Source organism: Kogia breviceps, chromosome 9 (genome assembly GCF_026419965.1).
Source record: "Kogia breviceps isolate mKogBre1 chromosome 9, mKogBre1 haplotype 1, whole genome shotgun sequence".
Taxonomy (NCBI): domain Eukaryota; kingdom Metazoa; phylum Chordata; class Mammalia; order Artiodactyla; family Physeteridae; genus Kogia; species Kogia breviceps.
In genome coordinates, this window is record NC_081318.1 from 77,513,682 (window position 1) to 77,531,822 (window position 18,141).

The following is an 18,141-nucleotide window of genomic DNA, read 5'->3' on the forward strand; positions in this document are numbered from 1 at the left end:
CTGCGCTCTAGAGCCCGCGTACTACAACCACTGAAGCCCACGCGCCCTAGAGCCTGTGCTCCGCAACGAGAAGCCACTGCAATGAGGAGCCCGCTCACCGCAACGAAAAGTAGCCCCTGTTCGCCGCAACTAGATAAACCCCACGCGCAGCAATGAAGACTCAACACAGCACCCCCCCCCCAAAAAAAGCTACGATTCTCAAAAAAAATTCTTAAAAAAAAAAACCAAACAAACCCTATCAGTGAGTGGCAAGTGAAAACAAGCTCAGGGCTCCCAGTGATTCTGCATTATGGTGAGTTGTATAATTAGTTCATTATACATTACAATCTAATAATAATAGAAATAAAGGGCACAATAAATGTAGTGCGCTTCAATCACTCCGAAACCACGCCCCGACCTCCCACCCCTGGTCCATGGAAAAACTGTCTTCCACGAAACCAGTCCCTGGTGCCAAAAAGGTTGGGGACCGCTGCTCTATTTCATGACTTTGATGGTATTGTGTATTGCCATTTTACCAGTGTTCAAGTTTTTAAGGGTTGTTAAGGTCACCATGTGACTTCACTGTGAATTTACTTGTATTTATTAAATAACATTTACTTGTATTTGTTGAATTTATTTGTATTTGTTACATATTTTCATGGTTCAATCAAAGAACAATAAATAAAATTGTTCATAGAGTACTAGCATATATTTCGGGTCTAAAAAATAAAGTGTATAGTTTAAGAAAAATAGATAGCTTCTCCATTTAAGTCATTACCCCTTAATTTACAAAAGCAAATTAATGAACATGGCAGCACTAATCCCAATATACGTGATTATTCCTAAACAAAGCTTTAATATATGACATTTTCCATTACTTATTTGAGATAGCTGCTTATCACAAGATTTATGAGCAATTCTGCCACATAAAAACTGAGACCTTTAGTGTCTGGGTTTGGTCAAGCCTCCAATATTCTCACTAATTCAACTTCTACTTATCATTTGTACACCTTCCCAAGCCACTATCAACCTCATGCCACTATTAATTTCTTCCTGTACTTCTGCTTCCTTCATCTTATTTACAATAGGAAAACTCTACCTCCCTAACATGTTACTCAATATTTGTACCACCATTCCATTAAGCTGCTCATCTCCCTACTCCCATCTTCATAGATGCACTGGGCTTTTCCGATGCTCATCAAGGTAACAGTATACTATTAAAATATATCTTCTGGGCTTCCCTGGTGGCGCAGTGGTTGAGAGTCCACCTGCCGATGCGGGGGACACGGGTTCGTGCCCTGGTCTGGGAAGATCCCACATGTCACGGAGCGGCTGGGCCCGTGAGCCATGGCCGCTGAGCCTGCGCGTCCGGAGCCTGTGCTCCGCAACGGGAGAGGCCACAACAGTGAGAGGCCCGCGTACCGCAAAAAAATAATAATAATAATTAAAAAAATAAAATAAAATAAAATATTTTTCTAACATTGTCAAATATTTCTGTAAACAATAATTCAACTTCTTTGCTTTAACTGAAATTTTACTTTCTCTTTCAGCTGCCTTTGCTGGAGAGTGCTCTGTTTTCTAACTTTCCCAGGCATTAAAATACTTGGTAGACTCCCATGCTAATTACAGATCACACTTCTGCCACCACCAAGCAGCAATCACTTTTTGAAAATCTTCGCTAAACCTTAACTCCAACTTCTTCACATGCGCTGTCAGTGACAGACACTCAAAATTCAATCCCTCTCCTTGAGGACTTCATCAGCAAGCTGACGGCCTTCCACTGTCACCTCACTAAAGTTTTTTACAACTTCAATATCAGCAGCAATGACCTTTCTGCTACCTGAGATCAGACTTCCTCAATCACTTCTACATCTTTCAAGGTCATTTTTATATCACTTAGTTCACCTTTTACTAGAGATAGGCTATGATTTCCATCGCGTTTGGAAATGATCCACCTGAATGAGCTCACATTTGGCACACAAAAATATCATGTATTTATTGAGCCTATTCTTTACCTTTACTTTGATTTCCCATCCTATGTCTGTCTCCATTCCTCATTAATTAGTCTGCCCACTACATTAATTGATTCATCCTTGTTTGATTGATTCAGTTAATTATTATTAATTGTTGCTGATAGATACCATACCAGATTATTAGGATTTGAGGAACTCAAGACAGAAATAAAGATTGATAAACATGGCACCTTTCCTTAGGGAATTTAATTCAATAAGTTCTAGGAAATACAGTTTCATGGGGTGAATACCTAACATATAGTAAAACAAAAATGCAGTAATGCCAGGTGGAGCTCAACAGTGAGCCTAAGGTCTGTGTCCTGAATCCCTGTAAAAATCTGTGTGGAGGATAGAATAAGATCCAGAAGTTTCAGTGTGGAAATGGAAAGGTTACAAGAGTTGTAGACAGGCTGAAACAGATCAGAAGGATTTGATGAGTAGGGATGAATAGTTTGTACCATGGCATCCAGAATACTGCCCACCAAAGACCAGCTGGGAAGTCACATCTCAGGGGTCACCCGCATAGGATCTGGACTACACCAGCTATACCATCTATATATAGATGGAAGGGGAAATGAAAAACAAAAGAAGAATCAAGGCCTTCTTACCCCTGTCACTATGAGAACATTGAAGAAACTGGTATGTTATGAGGTCATCTTGATGAATTTCACAACAGGATGAGGGCATTTGAAAGGCAGAACATTAATCTAAAAGTGACTAAATCAGGGCTTCCCTGGTGGCGCAGTGGTTAAGAATCTGCCTGCCAGTGCAGGGGACACGGGTTTGAGCCCTGGTCCGGGAAGATCCCACATGCCGCGGAGCAACTAAGCCCGTGCACCACAACTACTGAGCCTGCGTGCTGCAACTGCTGACGCCCGCGTGCCTAGAGCCGGTGCTCCACAGCAAAAGAAGCCACCACAATGAGAAGCCTGCACACCGCAAAGAACAGTAGCCCCCGCTCTACGCAGCTAGAGAAAGCCCGTGAGCAGCAACGAAGATCCAGTGCAGCCAAAAATAAATAAAAATAAATAAATTAATTTTAAAAAATAGAAGTGACTAAATCATTAATACAGATTTTTATATTTGTAGAGACTGTGATATCATATAAAGCTGTATTTTATTTCTCCAGTTAAAGTCCAGCGAGGTTTAAAGTTGTGAGTAAATCTGGATCTTTATAGAGAACAAAAATGCTAAATTTCTTATGCATGTATAAGTAGTATGAGTAAATTTGTATTTCTGCTATTACTATAAATTTTCTCTTCAGTACATAATATCTCTGTCCTATGACATCAGAAAGATGAGTACAAAATAAATATTTTCTAAGACATACCAAACCTTATAGCATCAAACATATATTGTCTTTCGAAGTCATCAGCTACCTGACACTTGTTCTCATGGGTTGACATCTCTTCAGAGTAGCAGCTTATTTGGAATTACCTATAAAGTCATTTTGTAAGTGCCATAAGGAATGCAGTTATATTCCTCTGTGGCCATACCTTGAATCTCTCATCATGTCATCTCTTTCAGCATAACTATCTGCCTACTGTTGACATTTCTGCAGTCATGCATATTTTTAGCTTGAAAGGAGAATTAGTGATAGCCAATCTGTCAAATAACACTCATGAAAAACAAAAGGCTCTGTTGAAAAAATTGCGATTTGCAATGATGATAAAGTTTATCAGAACCATCAGGGGAAGCAACCACAGCACTGCCCTGCCATGAATTACAGACTGAAACTGTGCCAGGAAGAGTGCAAAACCATTTACGTGTAACTTCACAACATATACAGAAGATAGAAATGATTAATACTGTTGCTCACACAAGGAAACCAGAAATGGACAGAGAGTAAGTACTTGCTCAAGATATTCTGTTATGAGTGGACTTCAAAACTAATTCAGGTGGACTTCAGTCTATGATTTTGAAAATTTAGTTGTTAAATTTGCTCTTAGAATATCAGCAGATGCCTGAGTTTGACTAACACACTCTACGATGATGCTAGAAAGTTTGTGAGGCTGATGCAAATGAAATATCATTGTTTTCATTGCATTATTTCATGAAAAATTTTTAAACAAGCAATTGCCTTCATTTTTCAAGGAAATTTTGAATGTTCGAGAAGGAAATGCTATGGCTCTGTATCTTGAGGGCTGTTAGTGCCTCCTAAAGTTGGAATGAGATAAAGTGTTATATAATGAGTTTTTAAAAAACCAAATCAAAATATCACAACAGCTGGCATTTATATCCTAAAGAACCAGGAAGGAAAAGAAGACTTTAACATACCAAAACAACATCATTTGAATTTTGAACAGAATATAGCAAGATGTGATCCAGGGAGCCATTCTATGTGTTTTATTTACTGTTATTATAATTATAAATGATATTTACCACTGTTTTTGACACTGTAGTTAGGAGTATCAAATTTGTTATGAAATGAAAAAATGTCAATTGATTATGTTACTGATCCCTGTATGAGAAAAACTGGTTTAAAAAATTATCACTGTATGAGAAAAATTGGTTTAAAAATTCATTCAAAATAATCTTACAGGTGCTTAAAAAAGCAGTAGGACTCTTAACAAAAAGCAAATTCCCTGTCCCGTGCCCCTTCTAATTCTATATTTAAAAACTGAATGCTTATAGTATTAATTTGGGTTCATTGACTTTCTCTACTATGGTAGAAATTTATTTCTCAAAACATCCTCAACTCCCTCACTCATCTTCCAATTTTAATTATGTCATTATTTTTAGTTAAATTAGGACACAATGTTTACCTTGATGTGAGAATGTAAACTGTATTCTGCCAGTTCAGAAAGTTTTCTATAATTTTTATTTCCTGTATAGCTTTTTTCCCCATGATGTCTTTCCCACACTCCTAACTTGCACTGCCTGCCTTAAATTGTTCTAAAAACTCAAAAAAGATATGAGATCTACTGACTACTCCTTTTTATTTACCAAATACCCACCTCTCTCCTGAAAACTGCAATCCTTCTTCAATATGGACTGATTACCATCTTTAGGTCTCCTGCTTAAAGCAACTGGAACTCTGATGTCATTTCCTTCGTGACCTTCTCTTTTATGGTTTATTTCCTTACACTGTTAAGCATATAAGCAACTTCCAAAGATAAAATGTGAGGAAGGAACTTCTCTGATTCCTCTCATGTCTGAAAATAGTATTATTCTGGCTCAAACTTAATTGAAGATATTGAGTATAGAACACCTGGTTTAAAATGGCCTCTTAGAATTTAGCAAACAACACTCTACTGTCACCTACAATCTAGTGTTAATGATGACAATACCAATGCTTATTCAGTTCTCATTCTTTTGCAGATAACTGTTTCCTCAACCTCTTATACCACCTCACTCCTATTCCTCTTGACAAAGAAAAAATTTCTAAATTTCTTTATTTTCAGTTGTCTGCAATTTCACTGTTTTTTATCAGAAAATCAGAATTTATATTTCCATTTGTTTTCCTGGGCTTTGGGATGCTCCTTCAAAATGAAGACACATTTCTTCATTTTGCCCTTTCTAGAACCCCTAATACACATATGGTGGACACCTTACACTGATTTTCTATGTCCTTTATCATCTTTCCCTTTATATTTTCCATCTCCTACTCATTTCTACTTCCTTGACTTATTGTCAATTTGCCCTTTTTTACTGATTTCAGCAACCATACTTTCATTGTCCAATACTTCTCTGTCTCTGTATCTCATTTCTTCTCTTTTGAATAGCATCAGCGTTTCTTTGTATATAACGCCTTCTCAAATTTCTCTAAAGATATTCACTTGAGGAAGATCTTATTTGTTTATATATCGTTTTCTCTCTATGCCATGTTTTAGGCTTTCCTCAAATGTATGAGATCTTCGACAATGAGACAATGAAAGAATGACCCAGGAACACTGTGTACTTTGGTGCAGTGTGTTGATGGGGATTCAATGCTCCATGGTGTGACTGGAGGATGGGGCTGGCTTTTATAACAGGGGTTGCCTAAGTGCCTGTATGGGAAGAACTCTCTTTTTTCCCTCGGTGCCATTCACTTTATTTTTCTTTTCCTGGCTGGCAAAAGTCAATTTTCTGTGTAAAAGGCTTTTCATCAGTGTTGGAGGGGAGAGGTTTACTATTCCAGACACAATTTCATTAATATTTGTTTTCTTCCCTGACTCACATCTAACCTTCCTTATTCCTGGCATTTCTTTTTTATTTTTTTAAATAAATTTATTTATTTTTTAAATTTTTGGCTGTGTTGGGTCTTCGTTGCCGCGTGCGGGGTTTCTCTAGTTGTGGTGAGCGGGGGCCTCTTCACTGCGGTGCATAGGCTTCTCATTCTGATTCTGGTGGCTTCTCTTGTTCTGAAGCATGGGCTCTAGGCATGCGGGCTTCAGTAGTTGTGGCATGCAGGCTCAGTAGTTGTGGCTCACGGGCGTAGTTGCTCCGCGGCATGGGAGATCTTCCTGGACAAGGGATCGAACCTGTGTCCCCTGCAATGGCAGGTAGATTCTCAACCATTGTGCCACCAGGGAAGCCCCCTGGCATTTAATACTGATCATCTCCAAGGTTATCCATGGAAGTATGTCTTATTTTTGGCTTGACCTTTCTCTATAAGAACTTGGTTACACCTTCCTCTGCCCTCAATCTTTGGTTACCCCTCATTGATCAGCTTTCTAGGACTTACATGATGTTGAAACATTTGTCTCCTGGTGGTACCCCATTTGTTCTTTCTTTTATTTTGATATTATACCCTTCTATTTCATTTACTTTCATTTTAATTGTGTATTCAGAAAAAGGAAAAGAAATATATGTCAATTTATCTTCTTGAAACAGCATTTTCAACCCTATCATTTGGAAAGTTAATACAAAACTTGGTACAGAAAAAATGTATAGCTGATGACTATTCAGATTTGATATTACAATGGTCTAAATTTATTTTTCTTTATCTAAATATATTTGGAGTTCTTAGAGAAATGTCAAACAGCATAGTTATTACCTGGATATGACTGGCACTGAAACGCATTAGGTATTCTTTACTTCCAAAATTAAGGTATGATTGTGTGAACACATGAGTGAGTGCATGAATGTGTTTGTGTGTGTTTTGCATATTTTGGATGTCTAGTGCTTTAGATTCTTGTGAGAATCTTTAGAATATTTTAGAACTGAGAGAAGCCTTTATGATTATTTAGCTCTATCTCCTCATAGTAGTAATAAAGGAATCGTGGGTATCAGAAGAGATAGCTATTATATCAGAAGAGATAGCTATTTCAACTCACAAGATATCAGTGATAACCCCAAAACTTATGTTTTCTAACTTCTAATTATATTTCCTTCTACTCTATAAAAATATGAAAATTACTGTTTTATCACAGTTTAATTCACTAATGAAAGTTTAAATCATCCCTGGTCAAAATTTTAGTAGATGACAAATAAACCAATTTTTAATTACTTCTCAGTTATGAAATGATTTTTTAAAGCACAAATGTATTAATGCATACTTCGATTAATTAAATAAATATGATGTCCCTACTGTGAATTACACTGAGTGCTTCACAACAACATATAAAGGCAATGTCTGACATCAGACATGTTAAATGTAAGTGTTATAGAACGCTACGAGGCTGTGATAAATTTATATTCTGAATATTAAGGGGAATAAGAGAGGGACCAGTTAATTCTACATTTTAATACTGGAGGTGACCCTTAACTGATTAACTCAAAAATACCTATTTTTGAGGATCAGTATGAAAATTTACAAGAACTTCTTACATCTTTTTAATAGCATTATTAATTTAGGAACTAGGAAGGCTACAAAAATAAAAGAAATATTAGTTGTTTTCATGTGCTGTACATGCAGACTTTTCATTTCTGTGACTTAATTTTTTTCCATTTTTTTATGCTTTAGTTTTGTATTTTTATGGTCTTACATTTTTAGAGTAGTTTTAGGTTTGCAGCAATACGGAGCAGAATGTACAGAGATTTCCCATATAACCCCTGCCACCACACCTGCATAGCCTTCTCCATGACCAACATCTCCCACCAGAAGGGTACACTTGTTACAACTGATGAAGCTGCACTGACACATCTTTACCATCCAACACCACAGAGTTAACTTTTGCTGTGGTACATTCTATATGACTTTTATTTTTATATAAATAAGAACTTAGAAAAGCTGCAAAAGTAATGTAAGGTATGCCCATATACTTTTCTCCAGAGTCCTCAACTGATTACATTGTGTCCATTGGATTTAGCATCTTTGTCTCTCTCACACCATTGGAAAGTGAGAAACATCATGTTCCATCGCCTTCTGCATTCTAGACATCCTCTTACATAATTATATACCCAATGTACAATTATAAAAAATCATAAAATTTTTCAGTGATGTAATGCTATTATCTAACCCACAGGTTTTTCTCCTTCTATGTATATATATGTATAATGTACATATACATATATGGTAACATATGTATGTATAGTAATATAATGGTATAGAGTAAAGTAGTAATATTTAGGTACATATAGTTTAAAATACACCCCCCACAAACACACATATACATTAACAGGTTTTCAAATGGAGTTTTGTAGAAATCTGAGGTGTTATGAAACGTCACTGTAAGTTTTATGAGAGATAGTGGTAGTGGAAAAAAAACTTAGGTTTTTTTTTTTTTTTTTAAACTTGGAGCACAATGTGATGTTAAAGTCTACGGTTATGGATGTGGACCAAGCAGCTGTTAGCTTTTCCTCTCTAATTATCTTCCTCGGTTTCTCTTTAATTCACACAGACCAACTTGAGGGCTGGGACAACTTTTACAAGGTAATATAACATAGGAGAGACTGTTATTCTATATGTATAGGCATTTCACACACCACAACTCACTTGCCATTCTCCATACCATCATATTTGCTGGGTTTTTTTAAACACTGCAAAACATGGATTATTTAGGTCACATATGGGTTGAATTGTGTTTTTTTTCCTCTTTTGTAATGTATCATGTCCTTCTGTTTTACATTTTACAAATATATATGTTTACATTGCTTTGCCAATCCAAAATAGTGACTTTTAAATATGATTTTTGATATAGAAGAAGAGCTTAAGCCTAAACCTATGTTCTGATAAGATTAGGATGAAAAATTATAAACTTCTAAAGCATATTTATATACTATTGCAACAAAAAACACAAAAGTTTGCTTGTGTAGTGAAAGCTACTTGCAATATTTTTTACATGGGTAGGTGATCTAAGTTGTCCTATTTCTTTTTTAGGAGGTCTGTAACAAATAATTTACAAAGAAAGCAATAGATACATCAAAACGGGAAGAGAACTTAACTAAAAATTTTACTTAACAAAAAAAGTACTGATTATTTTAAAGTGCCATTGGAATCTCAAAACAAACAAAAATAAAGGTTTTGTTTTTAAAAGGTCACATTTAATAAAAATTATCAAGAAGCAAGTTACTCAGTAAAAGTAATTAATGCCCAGGAAAGGAAAACTGATGCCACTGGAGAGAATCTAATAATATCAGCATGTAAAATTATAGGGAGTAAAATTCTAGTACAAGTTGCAGTGTATAAAATTTCAAAGATTACATTCTCAAACAGCAGGAAAAGTCAATATGATGCTGAAAAGGTTTTGTACTATAACGGAAAACCAGCAGTTTCTCTGTTCAGATGCTGAGTAAACAGATTTCAGCAGTAAGTATCATGTCGTAGCATTTTCAAGATTCGTAAATGATGGTGAAATTAAAGAGAACTTTTCTTCTGTTGCAAAGGACTGCTGAGACAAACAAAAGTATAGATATACTTAGCATTTTTGTCTTTATACCTAGAAAGAAAGGACTGTCTTAGAGAGACTATATTGGCATCTGTATTTATGGTACCCCATCAATAGTTTGTGTCAGAAGTTTCAACTGTTAAAAAAAAAATAAGGAAGGAAAATCCTAACATTACAATATAGAACTGCAACTTCACAGAAAGATACAAGTGTCAACAATTCTTTTTTATTTTTCTCTTATAATGAGAACTTTTAAGACCTACTCTCTTAGCAACTTTCATATATGCAATATTTGAAAATTACTTACTTACTTACTTATTTTATTACTGGAAATTTATACTATTTGACCCCCTTAACTTATTTTTCCCCCAGATTTGGGCAACTACTCATCTGTTTTCTATATCTATGAGATTTTTTAAAATTTAAATTCTACATATAAGTGAGATCATATAGTATTTGTCTTTCTTTTGCCTGAGTTATTTCACTTAGCACAATCCCCTGGAAGTCCATTCATGTTGTTCCAAATGACACGATTTCCTTCTTTTTTATGGATGAATGATATTCCATTGTACATATACACACCACATTCTCTTTATACATTCATTCATAGATGAACATTTAGGTTGTTTTCAAATCTTGGCTATTGTAAAAAATACTGCAATAAGCTTGGGGTTGCATATTTCTTTTTGAGTACTGTTTTCATTTTCCTCAGATAAATACCCAGAAGTGGAATTGCTGGATCCACAATTCTTGATGATAAAAATGAAAAAAAATTCTGGATAACACTACAAAAATGGATAACTTTATTGTCAAAGACCAGTTCATCTAACACATTTAAAAACTGTGTGAAAATGTGGACAAAAAGAATATAAATCCTCTGCTAAGTAAAGAAATCTGATGGTTTATCAGAGGAAGACTTTTTGACAGGATGCTTTAGCTGAAAGATGAATTGAAGAAATTCTTTCAAGAATGTTTTTCTCAAAAAATTTTCGAGATTTTGCTTAGTGTTTTGAAGATGAAGAATGAGTTCAAAAACTAGTCTGCTTAAGCGATAGTTTTCAACACAAAAACCAGTTGAATAAGTCTCTGCAAGGCCTTGGAGAAAATGTTTTGACTTCAGGTGACAAGATGCTTGGATTTAAAGGGAAACTAAATCTTTGGGAAAATCATGTTGCAGAAAACAAACAAACCCCATGAAATCTTGAAAAATTTCCACTACTGGTTACCCTTTTGAACAAGGAAGGAAACCGACAAGTCTCAAGTCCTACCCAAAGACAAGAAGAGCTGAAGAACGAAATTAACAGCATTGACCTTCTCTTTCTAGACTGAATGGGTGTGATCCTTTTTCTGAAACTTCTGTTCAGCCAGAGAACTGAACTTTGAGAGAAGACAAAGTCAGAGAGCTGTACTGTGATGACACTCAAGTTGAGACTTACTACTCTGTCCTAAGCAAGCAATAAATCTCTTCACAATTTCTGTGAAAGAATATCCTGCCATTCATAAGAAATCAGGGAACATTTTGCTACTGTTTTTAGCTTCCTGTGTGTGTGAGCAAGGTGCTTTGTATAACAAGTATCTTGGGCAAGATTAAATTCATTTAATTTCAAATGAAAATAAATCCCTTTGTATGTATCTCAATTTTGACTGAGAACTATTCTGTGCAGCAAAACCTACACATAGATTCACATCTCAGAAGTTTTATTCTTTATTTTTAGTATCAAAAATAATACTTTTTAATCAGAGGCCTATAAAAGGAGTTGAAGAAATCAATGTCTTTATATGACAATTTTGAATAAATTACTATGCCTACTTATTAGCCCCTGTGATATCTATCACTCAAGAAAAGAATGTTTTGTCAAAGTCTTAAATAAATTTGTGTTTCAAACGAACTTGTATTCATGTTAATTAGGATTATGGTTGAGTAAATTCGCTACTGCCAAAAACATTAATGGAAATCAAATTACAACTTTTATTTAAATTAAACATATTTAGCCTACCGTAAAAAAATTAAAGCCCATTTTTACCTTAAGCCATAATTTAACAAAAACTTATTAAGTTTGCTGTATGAGTTTTTAAAATTTGTACAAAGAAACAAAGTTAAAGTCAAGAGAGGTAAGCTACACCTAACTGCCTTTTCTTTTTTTCTCTCTCTAGGAAAGGTTGTCTTAAGTTTTAAAAAGGAGGAAGCTTAAAATTGCCCTTAAACAAATTGTGTATCATGTATCTACTTCATTAGGAACTTGTATAGCAGAAATTTATGATAAGAATGTAAGACTTACTTGGATACAAAATGATTTTTTAATGGAAAAACTTAAAACTAAAACTTCCTTTACCTACCTCACTGACTTACATTAAAGGGGCTATAATTTACAGGGATGAGGAAACACACAAAACGAGTAATGAATTGGCCAAAATAAGCACAGCCACAGGAAAATACTTCTCAACTTAAAATAGCACTGAAAATTATTATTGTAATATTATGTCTACAACTAAACGATCTCATTCAATTACAAAGATCCATGGAATTTTTTTTGTACAGGAAACCTAAAAATTATTTCAAGGATTTCCTCAGGATAAAAAGATTGAGAGATATTGTTCTCTCTTACATATTAGATAGATGGCAGGAAGGCAGGAAGGAAAGAAGGAAAACACAGTGAAATCGTGGTTTTCTGTTATGATCCCCTATCATTCTTAATACACTCTAGCGTGTATCTTATAAAAACAATACTCTCCTAACTTTACCACCATACAACCCTTCCGCTTACGAAGTCATCACTCATACTATCAAGATGTTCCAATCCACAGACTCTATTTTAATTTTGCCAATGATCACATCAACATATCCTTTTAACTTCTAGTCCAGATACTTGTACAGAAAATAGTATTGCTTCTAACTTTCATGTCTCATAAATATTCAATCTGGAACAGTTGTTTAATCTCTCTCTCTTTTTTTTAACATCTTTATTGGAGTAAAATTGCTTTACAATGGTGTGTTAGTTTCTGCTTTATAACAAAGTGGATCAACTATACATACACATATATCACCATATCTCCTCCCTCTTGCATCTCCCTCCCACCCTCCCTTTCCCACCCCTCTAGGTGGTCACAAAGCACCAAGCTGATCTCCTTGTGCTATGTGGCTGCTTCCCACTAGGTATCTATTTTACATTTGGTAGTGTATATATGTCCATGCCACTCTCTCACTTCGTCACAGCTTACCTTTCCCCCTCCCCGTGTCCATTCTCTATGTCTCCATCTTTATTCCTGTCCTGGCCCTAGGTTCTTCAGAACCATTTCTTTTTTTATATTCCATATATATGTGTTAGCATACGGTATTTGTTTTTCTCGATCGGACTTACTTCACTCTGTATGACAGTCTCTAGATCCATCCACGTCTCTACAAATGACTCAGTTTCATTTCTTTTTATGGCTGAGTAACATTCCATTGTATATATGTGCCACATCTTCTTTATACGTTCATCTGTTGATGAACACTTAGGTTGCGTCCACATCCTGGCTATTGTAAATAGAGCTGCAATGAACATTGTGGTGCATGACTCTTTTTGAATTACGGTTTTCCAAGGGTATATGCCCAGTAGTAGGATTGCTGGGTCGTATGGTAGTTTTATTTTTAGTTTTTTAAGGAACCTCCATACTGTTCTCCATAGTGGCTGTATCAATTTACATTCCCATGAACAGTGCAAGAGGGTTCCCTTTTCTCCACACCCTCTCCAGCAATTATAGTTTGTAGATTTTTTGATGATGGCCATTCTGAGTGGTGTGAGGTGATACCTCATTGTAGTTTTGATCTGTATTCCTCTAATGATTAGTGATGTTGAGCATTCTTCCATGTGTTTGTTGGCAATCTGTATATCTTCTTTGGAGAAATGTCGTTTTAGGTCTTGTGGCCATTTTCAGATTTGGTTGTTTGCTTTTTGATATTGAGCTGCATGTAAATTTTAGAGGTTAATCCTTTGTCAGCTGCTTCATTTGCAAATATTTTCCCTCATTTTGAGGGTTGTCTTTTCATCTTGTTTATGGTTTCCTTTGCTGTGCAAAAGCTTTTAACTTTCATTAGGTCCCATTTGTTTATTTTTGCTTTTATTTCCATTTCTCTAGGAGGTGGGTGAAAAAGGATCTTGCTGTGATTTATGTCATAGAGTGTTCTGCCTATGTTTTCCTCTAAGAGTTTTATAGTGTCTGGCCTTACATTTAGGTCTTTAATCCATTTTGACTTTATTTTTGTGTATGGTGTTAAGGAGTGTTCTAATTTCATTCTTTTCCATGTAGCTGTCCAGTTTTCCCAGCACCACTTACTGAAGAGGCTGTCTTTTCTGCATTGTATATTCTTGCCTCCTTAAAATACGAAACCATTTCCACTAAGATCAGGAACAAGACAAGGTTGCCCACTCTCACCACTCTTATTCAACATAGTTTTGGAAGTTTTAGCCACAGCAGTCAGAGAAGAAAAAGAAAAAGAAATCCAAATCAGAAAAGAAGAAGTAAAGCTGTCACTGTTTGCAGATGACATGATACTACACACAGAGAATCCTAAAGGTGCTACCATAAAACTACTAGAGCTAATCAATGAATTTGGTAAAGTAACAGGATACGAAATAAATGCAAAGAAATCTCTTGCATTCCTATACACTGATGATGAAAAATCTGAAAGAGAAATTAAGGAAACACTCCCATTTATCATTGTAACAAAAAGAATAAAATACCTAGGAATAAACCTACCTATGGAGACAAATGACCTGTATGCAGAAAACTATAAGACACTGATGAAAGAAATTAAAGATGATACAAACAGATGTAGATATATAGCCTGTTCTTGGATTTGAAGAATCAACATTGTGAAAATGACTCTACTACCCAAAGCAATCTACAGATTCAATGCAATCCCTATCAAACTACCAAGAGCATCTTTCACAGAACTAGAACAAAAAATTTCACAATTTGTATGGAAACACAAAAGGCCCCTTATAGCCAAAGCAATCTTTTTGAGAAATAAAAATGGGGCTGGAGGAATCAGGCTCCCTGATTTCAGACTATACTACAAAGCTATAGTAATCAAGACCCTATGGTACTGGCACAAAAACAGAAATATAGATCAAGAACAGGATAGAAAGCCCAGAGATAAACCCACACACACATATATCTCTTTCTGCTATGTCCTTAATAGTCTTGAAAGTTTGCAGGCTTTTCATGCTGTGAGGAGGAGTCCTTTCTGGGTCTGAAGGATGTTGCCTCATAACCAGACTCAGGTTTCTTTAGGGTGAAGTCATTATTGAGATTTCAACATTACACCAGCATACTGTTCATCAGCAAAACCTCAGCCACGATTATAATTTTCCAAATTATGACTATCATTCCCTCTTTCTTTTTAGTTATTTTATTAAATACGAGTTTTTTTCCTCCCTTATTTAAAATATTTACATCAGTATGGACTCATAGGTTCCTGTTTCATTAAATGGAGTATCATCTGATACTGTATTGATTTTGATGTTCAAATTGTCCTAGATTTGCTTAATGAGAGAACCATCAAGTAGTCTCATGTATACTTTTCACGTGTTTGTCATTCTTTGAACATATCTTTACTTGTTAGTATAAGCTATTCTTGGACAAAAATTCATATGCTTTAATGCAGCTGCTATTTGGAAGCCAAGAACATTGCTAAGTGGATATCAATGACTCTATGCCCATCTGTGAATATAATTCACAGGCACTCACATACAAAGTTGATTCTCATTATTCACAGTAGTAGTTATGTGCTATAAAGTCACTGCAAATTACAAATTAGGGAATACTGAACCACTGCCCCTGAGAATGTAGGCTTAGGTTCCTTTGGGTCTCTGATCACATTTTCACCAATTGGTCAATATATAACCTTGTTGTTTTATGTGTGTTTTCTGTTTAAAAACATCATACACAATATATATGATTGACTCATTGCCACTGAACTCATGACCAACAGCACAACAATTCATGCCTGAAGGAAGCATATTTAACACACATATTTTCTCCACAAGGCACATCACAGCCTTCTTGCCTTTATGAAAACTAGACAAACTTCAGCACTATGACTGGAAACAGCAAAAGCACCAAGAAAAAGCACAAAAATATGAACACCATAGAACTAAATAGACCAAGAAGAAGAAGCGTGTTTACAGTATGAAGGCAGAGCATCGCCTTGGTCATCCTCAGCTGGGAACACGCAAGTCACTCAACTCAAACTGTTCACTGTTCGTTCTGTCCATGTGCACAAATGACCATGGGGTTGCTGTATTTACTGTGGGGATAGAGATAAATTTTAGCAAGTACATGAATTCTCAAATACTGAATCCATGAATAATTAGGAATACTCTATTTTTTAAAAAAATGGTTCATACCCATACTTCCAATTCCAAATGAAAATCTCAAGGTTCTAACTAGCATTTTCCTCCTCCCTTGTTTGTAGATCATTTCTCAGTAGATAAGATAACTGTAAATCCAATTATTCTTAATGTATTAATTTATTTGCCTAATCAACAAACTTATTTGCTCCAAGTAATTAAACTTGCAATCACCCTGATCACCTCTGCTATCTGACTTTTCACCACAGCACTCTCCAGGCTGCCAGGACATGCTGTGACCACCTCCTTTCAGCTCTTCCTCCCTAGCACTGCCTTACTGTCCCTGGAGCATGGAACACTCCCCCTTGATGTCTAGCCTCTTTGGGTGCCTGAGCTTAATATCTCCCGAGACTTCCTGGAAGAATTCCCTCCCTCTTGCCATCTGTCTCCTAGAACATAGATGATTCAGGCTGAGTCAATAACTAGGAATAAAATTACTGGATAGTAGAGTAAGTATATGCTGAATCTTATTTTAAAAAACCTAAATAGACATTTCACCAAGGAAGACGTACAGATGGCCAAGAGGCACATGAAAAGATGCTCAACATCACTAATAGAGAAATGCAAATAAAAACTACAATGAGGTATCACCTCACACCAGTTAGAATGACCATTATCAAAAATTCTAGAAACAATAAATGCTGGAGAGGGTGTGGTGAAAAGGGAATCCTCTTACATTGTTGGTGGGAATGTAAATTGATACAGCCACTATGGAGAACAGTATGGAGGTTCCTTAAAAAACTAAAAATAGAACTACCATATGACCCAGCAATCCCATTACTGGGCATATACCCTGAGAAATCCATAATTCAAAAAGAGACATGTACCACAATGTTCACTGCAGCACTATTTACAATAGCCAGGACATGGAAGCAACCGAAGTGTCCATCAACAGATGAATGGATAAAGATGACGTGGCACATATATACAATTGAATATTACTCAGCAATAAAAAGGAACGAAATTGGCTCATTTGTAGAGATGTGGATGAACCTAGAGTTTGTCATACAGAGTGAAGTAAGCCAGAAAGAGAAAAACAAATATCATATACTAACACATATATGTGCAATATAGAAAATGGTATAGATGAACCTATTTGTAGGGCAGCAATAGAGACATACATGTAGAGAATGGACATGTGGACATGGTGGGACAAATTGGGAGATTAGGTTTGACATAAATACAATACCATGTGTAAAATAGACAGCTAGTAGGAACCTGCTGTATTGCACAGGGAGCTCAGCTCAGTGCTCTGTGACGACCTAGAGGGGTGGGATGGGAGGGGTGGAAAGGAGGTCTGAGAGGAAGGGGATATATGTATATGTGTATAGCTGATTCACTTTGTTGTACAGCAGAAACTAACACAACATTGTAAAGCAATTTTATGCCTAAATAAAATTTTAAAAATATTCAAAACTTAATGTCTTATTTAAGTAAGAGCTGTATATTGCCATGTACTGATAAAATACCAAAATGTAAAAAGTTTGTCTAGGTGTGTTGTCTACATCTGGTTTTCTTTCTGTATTGAGTCAATCTTTCCTGGTTGATGAAACTCCCATGGAAGGGATTTATGATGATTGAGTTCCTTTCGGAGAAGCTCTCTTTAGGCAGATGAAGGGGTTCAGAGAGAGCCCTCAGCTCAAAATACTATACCAAAGTGGCATCTATCAGGATGGCATGTCCTGAATTCCTTCACTATCAACATAAAGTAGTTAATTCAGATTAAAGTTCCAACCAAAAATCTGGGGGAAAATCAACTTAAAGGCAATGGAAAGTAAGCAAAAGAAGACTAATACTAAAGAGGAGTCTATAATTGATACTACACTTGTGAAAACAACAAATTTGTGAGTCTACATTCATGACAATCTCTAACACATGTGCTGTTGGAAGGCACAAAGCCACCGCCTTACTGGCTTGATAAGTCACAGCACAGCTTGAGGCTGGGTGAAAATCTAGACAGAAGAAAACAGGGGAAGGAGGGAATCAAGGGAGGGGAGTGACAGA